Source organism: Fukomys damarensis, unplaced genomic scaffold (genome assembly GCF_012274545.1).
Source record: "Fukomys damarensis isolate Sample0158 unplaced genomic scaffold, DMR_v1.0_HiC HiC_scaffold_38, whole genome shotgun sequence".
Taxonomy (NCBI): Eukaryota; Metazoa; Chordata; class Mammalia; order Rodentia; family Bathyergidae; genus Fukomys; species Fukomys damarensis.
In genome coordinates, this window is record NW_022900950.1 from 14,759,622 (window position 1) to 14,778,118 (window position 18,497).

General features: G+C 39.4%; 1 protein-coding gene across 3 annotated transcripts in view; it reads right to left on the reverse strand.

Moving 5' to 3' along the window:
• Bbs12 (Bardet-Biedl syndrome 12) overlaps positions 1-18,497 on the reverse strand; it is a 57,624-nt gene that overhangs the window by 23,222 nt on the left and 15,905 nt on the right. For all 3 annotated transcript variants that reach the window (XM_033759964.1, XM_033759963.1, XM_033759962.1), the window contains one exon: positions 5,493-5,582. The gene's annotated coding sequence lies outside the window, so the exon portion shown is untranslated. The remainder of the gene's footprint in view (positions 1-5,492; positions 5,583-18,497) is intronic.

Consider the following 18,497-nt stretch of genomic DNA (forward strand, 5'->3'; position numbering starts at 1 on the left):
TAACAAAAAAAAAAAAAAAAAAGAATTAGAAAGAAAAACTATAATTCTTAAAGTGGAAAGAATTCATGCATATTTTCTGAAGAAAGAATAAATAATTTTCTTTATTTCAAACTGTAGGGATGTAATATGACAGGTATAGTAGTCATTTCTAATTAATTATTTCTATTGAAAAATTAAGTAAGAATTACAGTATATATTTTATTAATCAATTTAGATTTAAATGCTTTTTTATTGATTTATATGGCTTTTTATGTAGTAAAGATACTTTCTTGACATATTTGCCAAAAACATATTTTTCCAGCTTGTTTAAGTTGGGGGATCCAAATTTTTATATAGACGAATCCATGAATTTTTTCATTTAGTATTTTCTTTATCATTTTTCTTGTAAGAAGTTCTCCTACTATAGAGTCTTGATCTCTTTCTCTTTCTTATAACTTAAAAAGTATTTAATTCTTCAATTCTCTTAGGGTTTGTTTTGGTAGAAAAGCTCAGTCTCTTAATATTTTTCCTAACTACCAAATAAATTTTCATATCACTGTTTATTTCATCAACCTTAACTCCTCTCTTGAATTTTTACATTTAATAATTTTATTTTCAAATTTACATACAATTCACTCTTTTTTATGTGCAGTTCGGAGTGACAAATGAACAGAATTTTTTAACCACTATGAGTCAAGTTCCACTGCCTTACAAAAAGAATCCCCTCATGCCACCATTGCTTTTCTTTTGCTTTTGCTTTCTTTGCAGTGTTGGGGATCAAACCCAGAGCCTTAGATATGTTAGGCAAGTGCTCTACTACTAAATTATATCTCTAGATCTCATTCTACCCTTTGTAGTCAAATACATGCACTATATTTTTAAAATAACTTTTAAAAGATGTAATTCACATATAAAATTTACTCACTTATAATATACAATTCAATGTTTTTGGTACATTCAAAGAGTTGTATAATTATCACCACCATTAATTTTAGAACATTTCATCAACCCAAAAAAAACTCTACTAGCCACTCCCCATTTCACCCCAAACTTCCCAACCAAGGCAGTAACTAATCTTTTTGCCTCTATAAATTTGCCAGTTCTGGACATTTTATATAACAGTAATCATGCATTGTATGTTCTTTTGTGACTGGCTTCTTTCATAGCATAGTTTTCAAGGTTTACCCATTGTGTTAGCTTTGTGTCACTGCAACAAAATACCTACACAAATAAGTTAAAAGAGGAAAAGATTTACTTTTGGCTCATAGTTCCAAATATTTCTGTTTATGGCTGCTGGCTTCATCACTTTTGGGCTTAGTGTGAGGCAGAACACCATGTCACAGTCCTGCATGGAGGAAGAGACTACTCACATCATGCTGGCTGGGAATCAGAGAAGATACACTGGCAGGCTCCTCTTCCTCCTGGTTTCGTTTCATCCAGGGGTCTAGACTACTGGATGGTGCTCCTCACATTCAGAGTGGGTCTTCTTCCTCAGTTTGCTGTCCCACATGCCAATCATTTCTAGAAACACCCTCATAGGTGTGCTTTACTAATTTCCTAGGCTTTTCTCAATCTAATTTACAATCAAGATTAACCATTAAATCCATGTTGCAGCAATTATCAATATTTCATTTTTAATTTCCAGATAATATTTCATTTTATTGATATTCAGTATTTTATTTATCCATTCATCAGTTGATGGACATTTGAATTATTTTCACTTTTAGAATATTATAATGTTGCTATGAATAGTCATGTATAAATTTTTTCCTGAACATAACTTTTCAATATCTAGGAGTGGAATTGCTGAGTCACAATGGTATCTCTACATTTAATCCAGTGTTTTCTAAGTTATTGCACCATTGTATATTCCTAAATTCAGCGCACGATTATTTCTTTCTTAATTCTTGGGCAATCACTGATCTGTTGTCTTTTCCAGTAGTTTTTCCCTTTCTGGGATGTCATGTGAATAGAATCATATAGCATGTGTGATTTTAAATATGGCTTCTCACACTTCACAGAATATATGTGAGATCCTGCTGTGTGTACATCAATCTTTCCTTTTTATTGTTAAGCAGTAGTCCTTCACTGAATTATAGTTTATTTCCTAACTGACAGATATTTGAATTGTTTCTACTTTTTGGTGATATATACATCAGCTTTCTTATTGCTAGGACATAATATCTGACACCCAAAATTAAAGGCGGAGAGGTTTAATTTATCTCAGGGTTTCAGGGAATTCAGTGAGCAGAGTCAGCCCAAAAGAGAGGCAACATGGGCTATAACCAGCAATGCTGTAGCGGCACAGCCATGCAAGCTTTTGGGAGTTCACATCTAACCACAACTTACCCTGAGTGCTGGACATAGAGGTAAACGATTTAATGTTTGCACTTCGGTTTTTGGTCTTGTTTTGAGTCTCGTTGCTTTCTATTTGGTTATTCCTCCCTTTTGGAATAGGAATATTTACCCTGTGTCATTGAATGTTGGAAGTATTTAACTTTCTTTTTGATTTTTACAGGGCTCACGGCTAAGAGTTTGCCATGCGCCTCAGAGGAGACTTTGGACTTGGGCTTTATAGCAATGATGAAACTGTTAAGACTTTGGCAACTTCTAGAGATAGACTAAATTAATTCTTAATAATGAGATGGATGTGAACCTTTCTGAAGGGACGACAGTTTAGATTTTAAAATGTTCCCCAAAGTCTCAAGTGTTTGGAAGGTGACTGGATCATGGGGATGCTGTGCTCATCAGTGGATTAACCCACTGATAAATATATAGCTGATTCACTTTTAGAAGGTGGGGCTTGATTAGAGGTGGCTCACTGGGGCATGACCTACAAAGGTGCATTCTTGTCTCCAGCTCTTCTTTTATCTCTGTGCTTCTGGATGCCATGAAGTGAGCTGTTTTACTCTGCCATGACCTTCCATCACACCATTTCATCTTGGAGCCAACCAAACTTGGATGAAATGCTCCAAAAACAATAAGCCAAAATAAACCTCTCCTCCTTTAAGTTGTGCGTGTTGGGTATTTTGTCCCGGTGACAGGAAAGCTAACTAAAACAATAAAAAATAAAGTATACAGAATAAGGTGGTAGATATGAGTTCAAATATATTAGTAATCACAATAAATACTAACCTCAGTAGCAAGAGTTTATAACAATGGTAATATAGTAAGGGTGTACCAAGTTGAAAGATTTAAATAAGATGAAATACTTTATAAATATTTATTATTAAATACAACACAAAATGTTGCTCATATGTAGTCCAGGTTTAGGTTTTTCTAGGGACTTTTAAGATAAACTAACTAGAAATCTATTCTCAAAGCAATTAGACAGCTCAGTACTTGGCTTTGTATGATTACTACTTGTTCAGTGATTCCTTTTTCTCCCAGTGGACACAAGGATGGCAGTCTCCTGACAGGATGAAGTAAGTACCCACGTCCTTGAAGGCCTCTGGGCTTATTAATTTCTCAACATTTATTTAATATGAATTGGATTGAAGATGGAAAAGAAAAGAGAATAGTGGACTTGGCTTTAAATTTATTTTGTCCTTTGTTCTGTTGTTCCAGAAGTTAAACCTGAATCTGTTTTACTCTGTAAAGATCATACTAAAAATATAAGCAAAACTTTGAATCAAACACAATTTTTTCACATTAAATAACATTTGGGGTTATCATACTATAAAATAATATTTTGCTATTGCTGCTAAATACAACGTTTTGGATAGTGGCAACTTTGACTTCCCAGTGGTGCTCTAAAGACAAGGCCCCAGTTGTGCCTTTTGGGAACAAGTGGAGGATGAGGGAGGGTTCTGAGTATGCACCCTCCCATGCCTTCTTCAAACTATCATCATTCCTATACAGTGGGCTTCTGTGCTTCTGTATGAGATTTCAGCTTAAAGAATGTCATATCTATGAATAAATAGAGAGCTGGAATGATAAAAACCTTTCTTACAGATGAAACTGAGGTTCAAGGAAGATAAATGATTTGTTTGGACTGACAAAGCAAGTAGAAAAGCAAGGACTAGTATTCAGCATTTTTATCTAGTACTGTCTTGTCATTAAAAATATGATTTTATGTTTTCTCTTAATGAAGGGAATTTAGGTTGTGTGCTGGGAGCTGGCACTAATAACATGAATCAGTTGTGGTCTTGGCCCTCAGCAGCCTTTACCTTTATAGAGACCTGTGAGAAAGTCTTAAGGGGTGGGTAACTTAAAAAAAAATTAGTGAAAATAGAACAAGAAGTTAAGAAAATATATCAAAAGAAAAAGAAAATGGAAAAAGAACTCACATTTTTTAGAGCAGGTAAAATTTGACCATTATTTATTTTGCTATAAAGGGTCTTATATTCACATCATTGTAAAATGGCTTGCTATAGTTTGAATGTGCCCCCCCCCCCAATTTGTACCTTGAAACTTAATCACAAGTGTAACAGCATTAAGAGGTGTAGCCAGCCCAGCATGGTGGTGTATGCCTATAATCCTAGCACTCTGGGAGGGTATGGCAGGGAACTGCAAGTTTGAGCTCTTTCTGGGCAATTTAGCAAGATCCTGTCTCAAAATAAAAAATAAAAAATGCCTAGGGATATAGCTCAATCCTCACTACTGTTAGAGAGAGTGAGAGATGGGAGAGAGAGAGAGAGAGAGAGAGAGAGAGAGAGAGGGAAAGAGAGAGAAGAGAAAGGAAGAAAGGGAGAGAGAGAGAGGGAGAGAAAAAGGGAGGGAGGGAGGAAGGGCAGACCTTTAGGAGTTGATTAGGCATGAAGGCAGAAACATTAGTGACCTTACTTAAAAAATAAAAAAACTGGGGAGAAGAGATAGCTAGGTCCTTTTTTGCCCTTTCTGTCTTTTGCCACATGAGGCAGAGGCTCATCTTAGAAGCAGAGATCCCTTACCAGACAAGAAATCTGTTAGTGCCTTGGTCCTGGACTTTCAAGCTTCCATAAATGTGAGCAATACAGTTCTATTTATGAATTATTCATTCTCAGATATTTTGTTCCAGGAGCACAAATGAACTAGGGCCTAGATCATGAAATATATTTATGTCTTCCTGGAGCACAAAAAAGAAAATAGATAATTATTTGCTAATATGGTTCAGACTAATAGGTCAAACATTTCTGTTCAAACCTATCAAGACAGAGGCCAGGGATTTAGCTCAGTGAAACCGCACCTGCCTCGTAAGCATAAAGTCCTTAGTTAGATCCCTGGTACAAACAAACAAAAAAACCCAAAACCAAAAAACCAAAAACCTATCAAGACAAAATTTGGGAAACTCCAAGCCATTCTCACTTCTGACACCAACTGCAATTTAAGGTGGTCTCCAAGATTCAGTAATTCTACACGGGTATACAGAAATCATCGAAAGCTATTAAGTCACAGTTATGGTTTATTACTATGAAAGGGTACATTTTAAACTCAGCCAAGGGAAGAAGCACATAGGAGACTTTGGGAGAGTCCCATAAGCAGGAGCAGGGTTTCCCACTGTTCTCATCCCATGGAGTCATAGGGAGTGCTACCTTCTGTAGGGGGTGATGTCCACTTCCCTTTATCTGATAAGACAGTTATCTCTTTTAACTCTTAAATTTCCAGGATCCTTCTCTCTTTACCTGCGAAGACAGAAAGAGTCTCATTCCACTTCCTGTGGTCCTCAAACCCAGCTCTGGTCAAAGAACACTTCCAGTAAGGAACAATCCTTCTCTAGTGCCTGGCCAACCGCAGACATCTGCCTTGACCACTCACTCACTCACATCCCATTACAGCCCTGTGTCAACTGGAGAATATGCTGTTGACCTTGTTGCTGCTCTCATTATCTCTCTTTACTCTCTATGGGGAATCTCCCTCCCTCTATCCCCCTTTCCTCTCCCCTAGCTTGTCTTCTACAAAACCTGAAATCTCTCCTTCTCTACCCTGAGCTGAAGCCTAAACAGCTATGTATTTTTTTGTAATACTGCCTGGCCATAATATAAACTTGCAAATGGCTCTCAATGACCAGAAATCAGCACCTTTGATTTTTTTCATCTTTTAGGACTTAGATAATTACTGCTGAAAAATGGGCAAATGGCCTTAGGAACCCTATGTGTAGGTATTCTTTATTGCACTCTGCAGTCTCCTCACCCTATGTCTTTCTGTGATACCTCTCAACTTCTTCTTTCCTTTCCATCAGCACCCTATCCAGTCCCATTCAAGACAGACTCTTCCTTGGTAACATATCCAACTGACCTTGCTCTTCCCTGGCAGTTCCCCTCCTCATCTGTACTGGTGGCAGCTCCACTGCTCACTCCCCCCCCAGAAGCTTGGGCCACCATAATTGACACAGACACTTACCTTCTTCCCCAAAATCTTTCTGCTGCAGCCACTACAGCAGAGGAAAGGAGTTCCCTCCTTTCCCCAAGCCATCTGCCACTCTCCACAGCCAGCCTCCTGCTAGGCCTCTTGTTTATCCCACACTACCCCTTGACTCTAATTCTTCCTCATATGCTGTACCCAGATCCATTATGCCCCATACCCAGCTTGGATTGTGGTTTGGCTGTGCATCCCTTGCCCCTTGCTTTGAATTCAAACCCTTAACCTCAGCCCCTCAGTTCCTAATCCATGAGATGGCTGGGGCAGAAGGGATAGACAGAGTTTACGTTCCTTTCTTTCTGACAGACCTTTCTAATCAGTATTTCAGCTCCTTCTCTTCAGAATCTATCCAATATATCCAAGAGTTTCAATACCTAACTTGGTCATATAACCTCACCTGGCTGATTTGAATATTATTCTTACCTCCACACTCTCCCCAGATAATTGAGAATAAATAATTCTCTCGACTCAATCTCATGGGAATAAACCTCACCTTATTCAGGCCACCCTTATGGTGGGCACTGTGGCTGCCCCTGGAAGGACCCAAGCTGGAACTATCAGGCAGCATCTGGGAACATAGCCAACTGAGGTTGCATGATTGACTACTTATTAGAGGAGCTTCAAAGGGCAATCCATAAGGCAGTTAGTTTTGACAAGCTCAAAGAGACCACTCAGGTCAGAGATGAAAATCCAGCCCAATTTATCCAGCCCACCTGGCTTCTGCCCTTAGGTGATATACAGCATTAGACTCAGAAAAACCGGAGAGGTGACTCATCCTTAAGAAGCACTTTATTACTCAGTCTGCCCCAGACTTTGGGAAAAACAAACAAAACAAAACAGCAACAACAACAACAACAACAAACAAACAAACCTACAGAAGCTGGAGATTGGCCGTAAAGCCCCACAACAAGACCTAATCAATTTGGTCTTCAAGGTCTTCAATAATATAGATGAAAGTGTCTATAAACAGTTCATTTATGAGATGCAGATGCTAGCCTTCACCATAAGAAATCCCTCAAAGTCAACCACCGACTTGACCACAAAGAGATCAAAGGTGTCCCTGACTCAAGGCACGTCACCAGGACCATGCTTCAAATGTCACCAGAAAGGTCACTGGGCTAGGAATGTCCATAGCCTGAGATTCCCCCAAGCTGTGTTCTTCCTGTGTCAGTCCCCACTGGAAGTCAGACTGCCCACACTGACAGCCACCCCTAGGTCACAACCTCAGTGGCCCCTGACCAGCTCCTTTCCAGAATTTGACCTGGCCACTGAAGACTGACACCATCTGGAATGTGGGAGCCTGACTGAACCAGAGCGGCTCCATGTTGACCAGCAAACGACCTAGAGACTGTCGCTCTCCCCCATCCCTTACAGGATAACTAATTGATTGTGAATTGTTGGGTGGCTGCTTTGAAGTAACTGGGAGGCTAGATGGAAACTGTAGTGAACATAGAGACCCAACATCAATCACGCCACTCCTCGCTTGCCTGTAGTTGAATGTTCTGAACTTTGTAATCTAAGTTGAAAATGGGAAAATGGATAATCAATCTGCTGATCATTAGTACGTGATGGTCAAGTATATGCCTGATGACCACTAGCTCAGATTAACTGATTCTTTGCCTTTGTCCTCTTTCTGTAAGTTTTAAGTGTAAACCCCCCCTTCAGCCCTATATAAAATGGCCTCTGTTTCTGAGCTAGCCACCTCCCTGAGCTACTTGGCTTGGGGAGTGCCGTCTGGCCAGACTAATAAAGGTCTATTTGCCAACTTGCCTGGTGTGTTCCTTCCTGGGTGACTCTCGCTGTGCGACAAGCTCCTGGGGCCTCGCTGAGCTTCTGAGCCCAGCATCGTGGAAGCCTCTTGGCTGTTCACACTCCAGGAGTGAAAGTGAGATTTAAGTCTTACAGGAAGCCAAAGAGGTGCCCTGGGACCATCTTGGACCCTGAATTCTGGGTAACTCTTAGGATAGAGGGTAAGTCTATCTTATTCTTGGTTGATATGGGTGCCAGCCATTTCATCCTTTCTTCTTTCCAAGGATGGGCATTTCTAGCCCCAACTACTATTGTGGGTATTGATTGAAAAGACCTTTAAAAACTTTCCCAATTTGGTGTCAATTGGGCCAACACATTTTCCCACACTCATGTTTAGTCATCCTCACCTAACATTCTAGGGCAAGACATCTTAGCTAAGTTGTCAGCCAATTTGACCATCCCTCGGGCACAGCCAACAGTTACAGCTGCCCTACTGACTCCCTCTTTACCCCCACCCAAAGCTTCCATTGCCTCCCCTCACCTCAACCCAAGAGTCTAGGATACTTCCACCCCATCCCTAGTTTCATTCCAACAACCTGTCACCATCTCTGTCAAGCCTAACCACTCCTATTTTCCCAATGACAATATCCCATCCCTGACCTGGCCTTACGGGCTTATAACGTATTACCTCTCATCTATTGTGGCATGGTCTCCTAATCCCTATCAAGTTCCCTTACAACAAACCCATTCTTCTGGTACGAAAGGCAGGTGGTGCTTATAGGCTGGTACAAGATCTCTGGGCTATCAATTAGATTGTCCTTCCCATAAACCCTGTAGTACCTAAACCCTACACTCTCCCTCCATCTACCACTTATTATTCTGTCTTAGGTCTAAAAGATGCTTTTTTCACTATCCCCTTGCACTCTTTCTCACAGCCTCTCTTTGTCTTCACCTGGACAGACCCTGACACACATTGTTCCAATAGATAACCGGGACCATCTAACCACAGGGTTTCCTGGATAGCCCTACTACTTTAGTCAGGGCCTTACCCCTGACTTGCTTTCTTTTCACCCCTCCTTCTCTCATCTCATATAGTATGTAGATGACCTCTTCTTCTGCAGTGCCTCCTATCAGGCATCCCATAAAGACACCCTCTTATTATTACAAGATCTTGACTCCAAGGGATATTGTGTCTCTCCCTCTAAGGTCCAAATTTCTCCCTCATCTGTCATTTATCTTGGCATCATTCTCCATAAACATACCTGAGCCTACCTACCAACTGCATCCACTCAATCTCCCAGATCCCATTTCTTACCACCAAAGAACAACTCCTTTCTTTTCTTGGCATAAAAGGGTACTTCTGCCTCTGGGTTCTTGGCTTTGTTCTCCTCACTAAACCCTTCTACAAACTAAAAGAGGGAAAGCCTGCAGAGCTTTTAGATCACAAAACCTGTCTTCACTCATCCTTTTGATCCTTAAAAGAGGCCCTACAGACAGCCCCATCCCACACTCTTCCTGATCTCACTGAACTTTAAAGTCTCTACAAAATAGAACATGGAGGATGTGCAGCAGGGGTCCCAACCCATGTCCTAGTGTTCCTGTCCAAACAGCTTGGGCCCACCATCATGGGATGGCCAAGATGCTGTCTGCTGCCATAAACATGTGGGCATCTGCTGCAGAGCCCTGGACTCTTAGAAACTCTCAAAATTACTAGACATGCTCCACTCATTTTTACTCTTCCCACAACCTGCAGGGTTTCATGTTTTCATCCCAACTCTACACTTTCTCTTGGCCTCTTACTTTCTTCAGCTTTATATGCTTTTGCATGAAAACTCCTATGGTAATCACTGCCTTTGGCCCCAATTTCAACCCAGCTTCTCACCTTATCAACATGCTGCCTCTTTCTAAAAATCCTGAACCTAATGACTGTATGTCTGCAATATACCTAGCAACCTCTTTCTCACACATTTCCATCTTCCCCCTTTCTGACCCTAACCATAGTTCATTGATGGAAGTTCATAGAAGCCCACCTTCAGCTCCCCTGCCAGGGTGGGATAAGGGATTCTATCATAAAAGTTAAATCTCTCCCCTCATCCACTATCTCTCAACAGGCTGAATTAACTGCTCTGACTCATGCTTTCACACTAGCTAAGGGCTTACAAGTTAACATCTTTACAGATTCCAAGTATACATTCCATGTATTACACAATCATGCTGCCATCTGGGCAGAAAGAGGATTTCTCACTTCCTGAGAGTCTTCAATCATTAATGTTCCACTCATTAAAGCCTTCTCCAAGTCACTTTCCTGCTGACTTGGGTGGCTGTACTTCACTGCAAAAGACATCAGAAACTTTCAGATACCATAGCTGTTGGAAATGGCTTTGCAGACAAGGCTGCAAAGGAAGCAACCGATCTGCCCCTTATGCCCCCAACGATGAATTGTTTGCCCTTTCCTGCTTCACCCTGGCCAATTTCCCTTCCTAACATCAACAATATCAGGGTTTTCCATCAAAGACAGATGGTTCCTGAGTTGGTGAAAGTTCCTCCTTCCTGCTTAACAGGCCCATGCCATTGTTTCATCTTTTCATGACAATTTTCACACAGGCTACCAAACCTCTAACCTGACTGCTTGAGCCTCTTATCTGCTTTACCTCATGGAACACCCTCCTCAAAATCATCATCACTCAATACTCTGTTTGCCACACAACCGCAGCTCAGGGCTTCCTGAGGCCCTTTCCATTTTCTACCTATCAAGCACAGGGCTTTCCCCCAACTCAGGACAGGCAAATTGAGTTCACATATCTCAAGTACAGAAGCTGAGACACTTTCTGGTCTGGGTTAATACCTTCACTAGGTGAGTGAAGGCCTTTCCTACCCGCTCTGAGAAGGCCTCAGCCATTATTAACTCCCTCCTAGTTAAAATGATCCCTGGTTTGGTCTTCTTACCTCCATTCAATTAGACAATGGCCCAGCTTTCATTAGTCAAATTACCCAGCAGGTGTCCAAGTTGTTTAGTGTCTGGTGGAACTTTCACACCTCTACCAGCCTCAATCATGTGGAAAAGTAGAAAGGGCTAATGGACTCCTCAAAGACAACCTCACTAAATTCACACTCCAGCTACAAAATGACTGGGTTTCCTTGCTTCTGATTGTTCTCCTTTATATCTGAGACACGAATCCCCAGACCATAGAATACACCCCTTTGAGTTTTTATATGGCCTTTATGCTTGGACAAAACCTCAGCCTAGAGGCCAGTCCCATTAGTGACTATCTCCCAGTTATACAACAAGCCCGAAAAGAGATTCAAAATACTCCTAACCTTTTCTTGCTTTCTCCTGACACTCAGTTTCATGAAGATAGCCTGGCTAACAAATTGTCCTAGTTAAATATCTAAACCCCTGGTCCCTACAGCCCAAGTGGACAGGATGCTTCCTGGTCATCTACATCACTCTGACAGTTGTCCATCTATAAGACTTCCACACACACCAGTGGGTACATTGCTCTCAGGTGAAGCTGTGTTCAGTTGATAACTTGCTTGACTCTTTGTAGAAATTTCAAGTAATCTCCCTACTTCTCTCTGGCTGACCCAAATTCCAGAAGATGCTTAAATGCTTTCCCCCTACATATTTGCCTGTTTCACCCACTTCCTTTATTCAGTTTACTTTGGCCTTACTTGGTTTCACCCTCAGGCCTCCAGCCTCAAATCTTACCTTATGTGGATAGATATTTTTCAGGGAATTCTGTGTTATTTTTCCCCAGAAGGGATAAAATTGTTTTCCTTCCTTCTCACCCTCCTCGTGTTTAATAATTGATAAAAAGAGCCTTAAACACCCTCTGTTCCTACTATGTGCTTTCCTGTAGATTTTACTTATGATGCTGTTATGGCTTCAATACAATTTTCTTTTGCTATAGAGATACAATTAATTCTTACGCTCAAATTTACTCTCACCCTATTTTCCTCTTCCTCTTTGGGCACTGTCTCCTCAAGGTTCTCTCAAGATTCCTCAGAAATCAAGTTAAGGTTTTCATCTATCTGTCAATGTGACAAGTGCTTGCTCTGACTCCTTCATACCACCCATGTCCCAATAACTCTCTCCCAACTAAATGTGTTCACAGCATTCACATGTCCTGCCTGAAGGAGCCATGAAAAACAATGCTCACTTCTCTTACATTTTTTCCTTTTATAACAAGAAAGAGAAAGGAATGTCATTGACATAGCCTGGCCACTCTGTCCCCACCCCAGTTTGGTCAGGTGGGAAACTTTGCCGCCTGTGGGAAGAGCCATTACAGACAAACTTGGTGTTGACAGGAAAAGGCCATCATGTCCCAGCCTTCAGTTCCAAGAAACATCTGTACCATTGCCCAGTTCGAGGAGCACAGACTGCCCTATCTTTGCCTCCAGACTCAAGAGAATAAATCCTCTGACCAATGCGTGGCAACCTCCTAGCAACCACCTCTCTACTTATGTCTATGCTTTCCCCCTATTCTTTGCTGGTTCTGCTCAGAGCCAGTCCATCTGCCTGTGTTGAATAAAATAGCATCATTTGTTCACCTAAGGCAAGCTGGTTTCTCTGCCCTCTGTGTCTCCATCACAATAAGAACTAGAAAAAGTTGGTCATTTTATGAGTCTGGTAATATTATGAGTATTTATACATATAAATTTATACATGAATATTATATGCATATGCGTATTTATACATATAAAGACATAGTCTACAAGTGGCTAATAGAATAAGAAATTCTGGAAATTCATGAAAAGACTTCAAAGGGAATGGCCATGCAAAACAGAGATTATGAAGTCAGTGGCAATGCTAAATTGTAAAGAGATAAATCTGAAACCAGAAGAGTTGATGTTGGACAATGCCAAGCCATATCTTTTTGGCCTACAAACATGATTGCCAAAGGAAGCAACTGTAGACATTACCCAGAACCTCACAATATCTAGAAATTGAAGATCTTAGAAATTTGAGTAGACTTAAAGAAATGTAAAAGGAGATAGAAAGGACATGAAACCCCAGAGCATACAAAGAAAGAAAATGAGAATCAACTAAATTCACAGAACCTGGAAAAGTAAACAAAGGAAGAACAAACTAGGACTATCAGCATATTAAGAACAACTAAGAAAAAATGTGTTGGCAATAATTTAAAAGGAAAAATAAGTTAGAAATTCAGCTTAGTGAATGACAATACATTATAGCAAGTTTGTTGTATCTAAGACAATATGAATTACCTAAGTCTCTATGGCAAGAATATAGAAATTCAATAATATATAAGGTTTTGTTTTATTTTAGCTTTAATTTTCAGACTATAAAGTATACATAGACTAATGGTAGACTGGATTAGGTCTCAATTAATGTCTGGCCATAACCACAAAAACAGAACTGATTTTTACAGTGAGGCTGTTTATCAGAGAGTTCAAAGACAGAGTTGCTATAGCCTTCTGTGACAGACATCCCAGTATTACATGGCCTCTACTGTCAAAATTATCTTCATGTCACAGGAGACTTGCTTTGTTTACAGGTTAAGTCAGTTTTTCCTGCATTCTAAAATGGAACAGCCTGAATTATCTTTTAACCTTTTCTTGATGACTCATAGTTTTCCTATCTTCCCAAAGTGCAAATCATGAATATATAGCTCAAAAATGATCGCAAGTGAGTTTGCCCTTGCAAACCACCCAGGTAAGGAATATGAACACTGTCAGCTCTCAGGGCCCTTCCTTTTCCCCCCATTTTCCTTGCCAGTCACCACTTCCTCCCTGAATTTCTTTTTTTCCAGTACTGGGATCCAACCTAGGTGTGTTCCACCACTGAGCGACATTCCCAGTCCTTTCATTTTGAGACACGGTCTTTCTTAGTTTTCCAGGTGGGACTTCATTTGCAATCTTCCTGCCTCGACTGTTTTCAGAACTGGGATTACAGGCATGTCCCACCACACCCACCTTTATTTGTCTTTATTAAGATATATTTCACATAAAATTCACCACTTTGAAATGTGTACTTTAGGTGCTTTTTTTTGTACATTCACTATATTGTATGATTGTCACCACTAAATTGAGAATGCTTCCATCACTCCAAAAGAAACCCTGTGTCTCTCAGCAGTTATTCCAAATTGCTAATTCTCTTTTGTGTCCGGCTTGTTTTGCTCAGTCTTAGGCTTGTGCGATTCATATGCTGTGTTCAGCAGCCACTTTGTTTTAGAGAAAGCCTCAGGAGTAAAGTACACGTTTTTAAAATGAATTTTTGTTTTCAACCCTGGGTGCATACTAGTAATCCACCAGGGAAAATTAAAAAAACATTGATGGGTAGGCCTCTCCCTAGAATAAGAAATGAAAATTGAGATGAAATGAGTAACATGGGATGTTAGTTGTTTTAAAAGCTCTAAAGGAGCCAGGCATTGTGGTGCATGCCTGTAATCCCAGCACTCTGACAGGCTGAGGCAGGAGTATACCAAGTCTGATCCCAGTTTGGCCTTTTAGCAAGATCCCATTCAAAATAAAAAGTGAAAAAGAGCCTGTAGCTCAGTGTGAATCTTTAGTACTGCAAAAACACCTCTAAGTAACCCTATTATGTAGCCAGGGTTAAAAACTATTACGAAAATTGTACCTGATCCAAAGAAGGCTCTAATTTAAAAGGTAAAGTCTGGCTCTGGGAATCTGCATTTTGTCAAGTGCCCCTCTGTTACTTATAAACACTTTTGGAAATATTTCTGCAATAAGTGATTATTTGTAGGAAAACAAAGTTTATAGTGTTTTCAAACAAGAAAATACTAATGGTAGTTCAAATACATTAACAAGAAACTAAGGTATAATTCAATGAAGTGGTGAGAGAAAGATATATTATTATATCTGCTTTAATTCTCCTAATTTATTGTTTGGTCCAAAGTGAAAAAGTATTGGAAAGTAGCCTGTTCCATCCCTGCTCTGAGGTTAACACAGGAAACAGGTCTACTTTTTTTGGACATCAAACCAGGGCCCAATACCGTCAACAGGCTGTGAATTTCTCAGTTTGCTTTCACTCATAGCAGACAGTGTACAAAGAATTTTCTTCACATAACCAGATAAACACATAGCAAAATGTTTAGTGTGATTGCCAAGAAAAATGGCAAAAGAAATGAAAAAAATTTTTTCAGAAAAGAAACATCAAAATAGTTGGAAATAGACCTCATTACACATTGTAGGACAATAGCAACTCACATTTTATAGTATCTAGGGTTCTTTTTATTTCCTCCAGATAGTTCTTTGTATGTTACAAAGGGTCTTCAATTTACCATGGATTACATCTCAATAAACACACTGTAAACTCAAAATACATGAGAATAACTTTTTTAAAACAATAGGGAGATGGAATCCAGGACCTCCTGCACATTAAGCAAGTGCTCTACCACTGAGCTACATCCCCAGCCTCCAAGAACAATTTTAAATAGAAACAACTTAATTTTATTCCAAGTATGTACATAGTAATGCCTGCTTTTCCACATGCTCGTGAAGAGTTTTATCTCTCATATTTTCTCCTCTAGCACATAGTGCTGCCTTAAAGTGCTCCCCTCTACATTACAGCAATAAATTTATAAATTTTTCTTTGTCCCTTCTGTAATTGTTTCTCCCTTTTTATGATTACGTAGAATTCAAATGCCATCCTTATAAATGAAATCAAATGGAGAAATTTTTATTTACTAGTAGGCCTCCTATTTCTGGAGAACTCTTCTAATTCGGGTCCTTTTGAAGAATGGGAGTTCGTGGAAGAGGGTGAAAGCAAGAAGAGCTCTTCTTGAGGCTAGGGACGATTTCACTGATTTTAAAAAAAGGAAGAGAAGAGAGAAGCAAGAAAGAAGGGTGTAATGAGGAAATAGTGAAATGTTAGTACTACATTTGTAATTTGTACCTTCTATAGCTTACTAAAATCTTTACTAGGTACTTTTTAAAAACCAGTGAAAGTGTTTGATGTGATGAGTGGATTAGTTGTAGACAGTAAGATTGAGGGAATTAAGAGTGATGGAAGGAAAGAGAAAAAAATGTGCCAATATTGTGAAGTGAGGGCCTGGGTTTGATTCTCAGCCTTGCTAAAAAAAGAAAAGGAAAAAAGTCCCAATGAAGCAATGAAGGCAAAGAAAAGCAAAAGTGTGTGTGTGTGTGTGTGTGTGTTCAGTCACATTAAGTACATTCATATCGCTGTGTGGGTAATTAGCTTTCAAGTCTGGCCTTACTATGTTTTAAGAAATAATTATTTGATATTTTGTTCCTTTTAAATGGGAACAAAACTTGCCAGGGATATAAGTCAATGGAATATAGAACTCCAAAGTGTAATAGGAATAACTTTGCTCAACTTTGTGACTTAAAGGGGGAGGGAGGTAACAGGTTAAGGGAACAAGTCACTTTGCCTGGCCAAAATTTTGAAAGCATAGGAGTGAAAGTTTGCCACCTACAGGTCAAAAGAAAGAAGACATCTTTAGCTTTTTTTTTTTTTTTAATTCATTAAGTTTATTGATACATTTTAAGTATACAATATGATGACATTCATCATTGGGAATTTGTACCCTTACATAATATATCTTGGTTTTTATATTTTCCCCATTCCCCTGCCCTCTCTTCTAACCCTCCCTAAACACTTTGTTTCTTTTTTTTCCTTTTCTCATATTTTTCCTTTTCTTTCCCTACTCCTCCCACTTCCCTTTCCTCTTTGGGTATCATGCTTCTTTTATTTATTTTATTTTATTTTATTTTTTTGGTACCAGGGATCAAACTTGGGTCCTTGCGCTTGCAAGGCAGGTGGTGGAACCACTGAGCTAATTCCCTGGCTGGGCTTCATCTTTCTATTTCATATTATCTAGTCTACATTTTGATCCTTATTTACACTTTCAGTTTCTCATGCCAGAGAAACTATTTGGTCTTTGCACATGTGTGTCCTATTTATTTCACTTGAGTATGGCCTCAAGGTCCATCCATTTAGCATGAATGTCTCTAGTTTCTCATTCTTTGTGACTCAGTAGTATTCCATTTTATAAAAATACCATGTCTTCTTTATCCAGTCACTAGCTGATGGGCAATTGGACTGTTTCCAAGATTTAGCTATTAGAAATTGTGTCACTATAAACACTGGTGCACATATATCACTGTGGTATGATTTTTCAAAATTCTTTTGGGAAAATACCCATCAGGGGAATAGCTGGGTCAAATGTTATTTCTTGACAGCAGCCATTCTTTCTGGAGTGAAATGGAATCTCAGTGTTGTGTTCATTTGAGGAGCAAAGCTTTGAGTAAATGAAACAAGCGTGTTTTAAGAGACTTCTTGAGGAGAATGACTCAATATAACACAGGAAGACTTTTATAAAATGGATACTGCAACAGGGACTTAGATGCCAGGACTGCAGATGCCCAGGGGTTAAATGTAGGAAAGGTCTCTGCCTTCATTTTATGTCTCCTTATTACCTGAAAACTTTGTGCTAGGTCCTGTTCAGCTCTATGTGTAGGCATATTAATCACCCAAGGAGTGTCTGTATTATGTTTTATTAGCCCCGAATTTACCTAGTTCATCTCATCTTCCTTCAAGACTGAACACCAAGGTATGAGGTAATTTTTAGGAGCTGTCATCTTATGATGGGAACCAAATTGCGCCCCCTCAGTGATGATGGCTCTCCTAGGACCTCATGGAACAAGTCCTCAGATATTGATCAATGAGACCACGAACTGACTAGGATCATCTAGTGCCAGCTCTGCAAAGCCTCAGCTATGCAAATCTTCAATTCTTTCCTTTGTTTCTCTCTTCTATAAAACCCCAGTTTCTGACAGCCCCTCAAAGATAGAACTTGAACCTCTTTATCTGTCCTCCTGGCATAGTCATGCTGATTAAAGCTCTTTTCTTGCCTTTCACCACAGTTCATCTCCTTGCTGAACATTATGGGGCCATGTCTGAGCCTAGTCTATTGGGACCCCACAACCTTGAACCTGGGCTCCAGTAACAACATTGCCTTCCTTGTCTGAATTTTTAGTGTAACAAGTTTCTACTATATTCTTTTCCCATTAATATACCATATGCTTTTTTCATTAGCACTATGATGGCAAAAAAATGTAGAATGCTGAACAATATGAATTTGTAATGAGAAAGGCATGTAAAAGTTTCTTAGTAACTGAGACCACGCTATCTCTTTTTCTGTTAGTATTTCCTCCCATGCTAAGAATTATGGGCAACAGAAACCCTCTAATGATGTTGGGACAACTGAGTAACCATTTGGAAAAGGTTTGTTCTTAACTCATATAGTATACTAAAATAAACTCTAGATGCATTAAATATTTAAACATAAAAGATAAATAACACCATAAGAGTAATAACAGACTACATAGATGATTGCAAAAAGATCTTTGAGTTGGGAAGTCCTTTCTAAACAATACCAAATGAAGAAAATAAAGATACTTTGCAAAAAAAAAAAAAAAAAAAA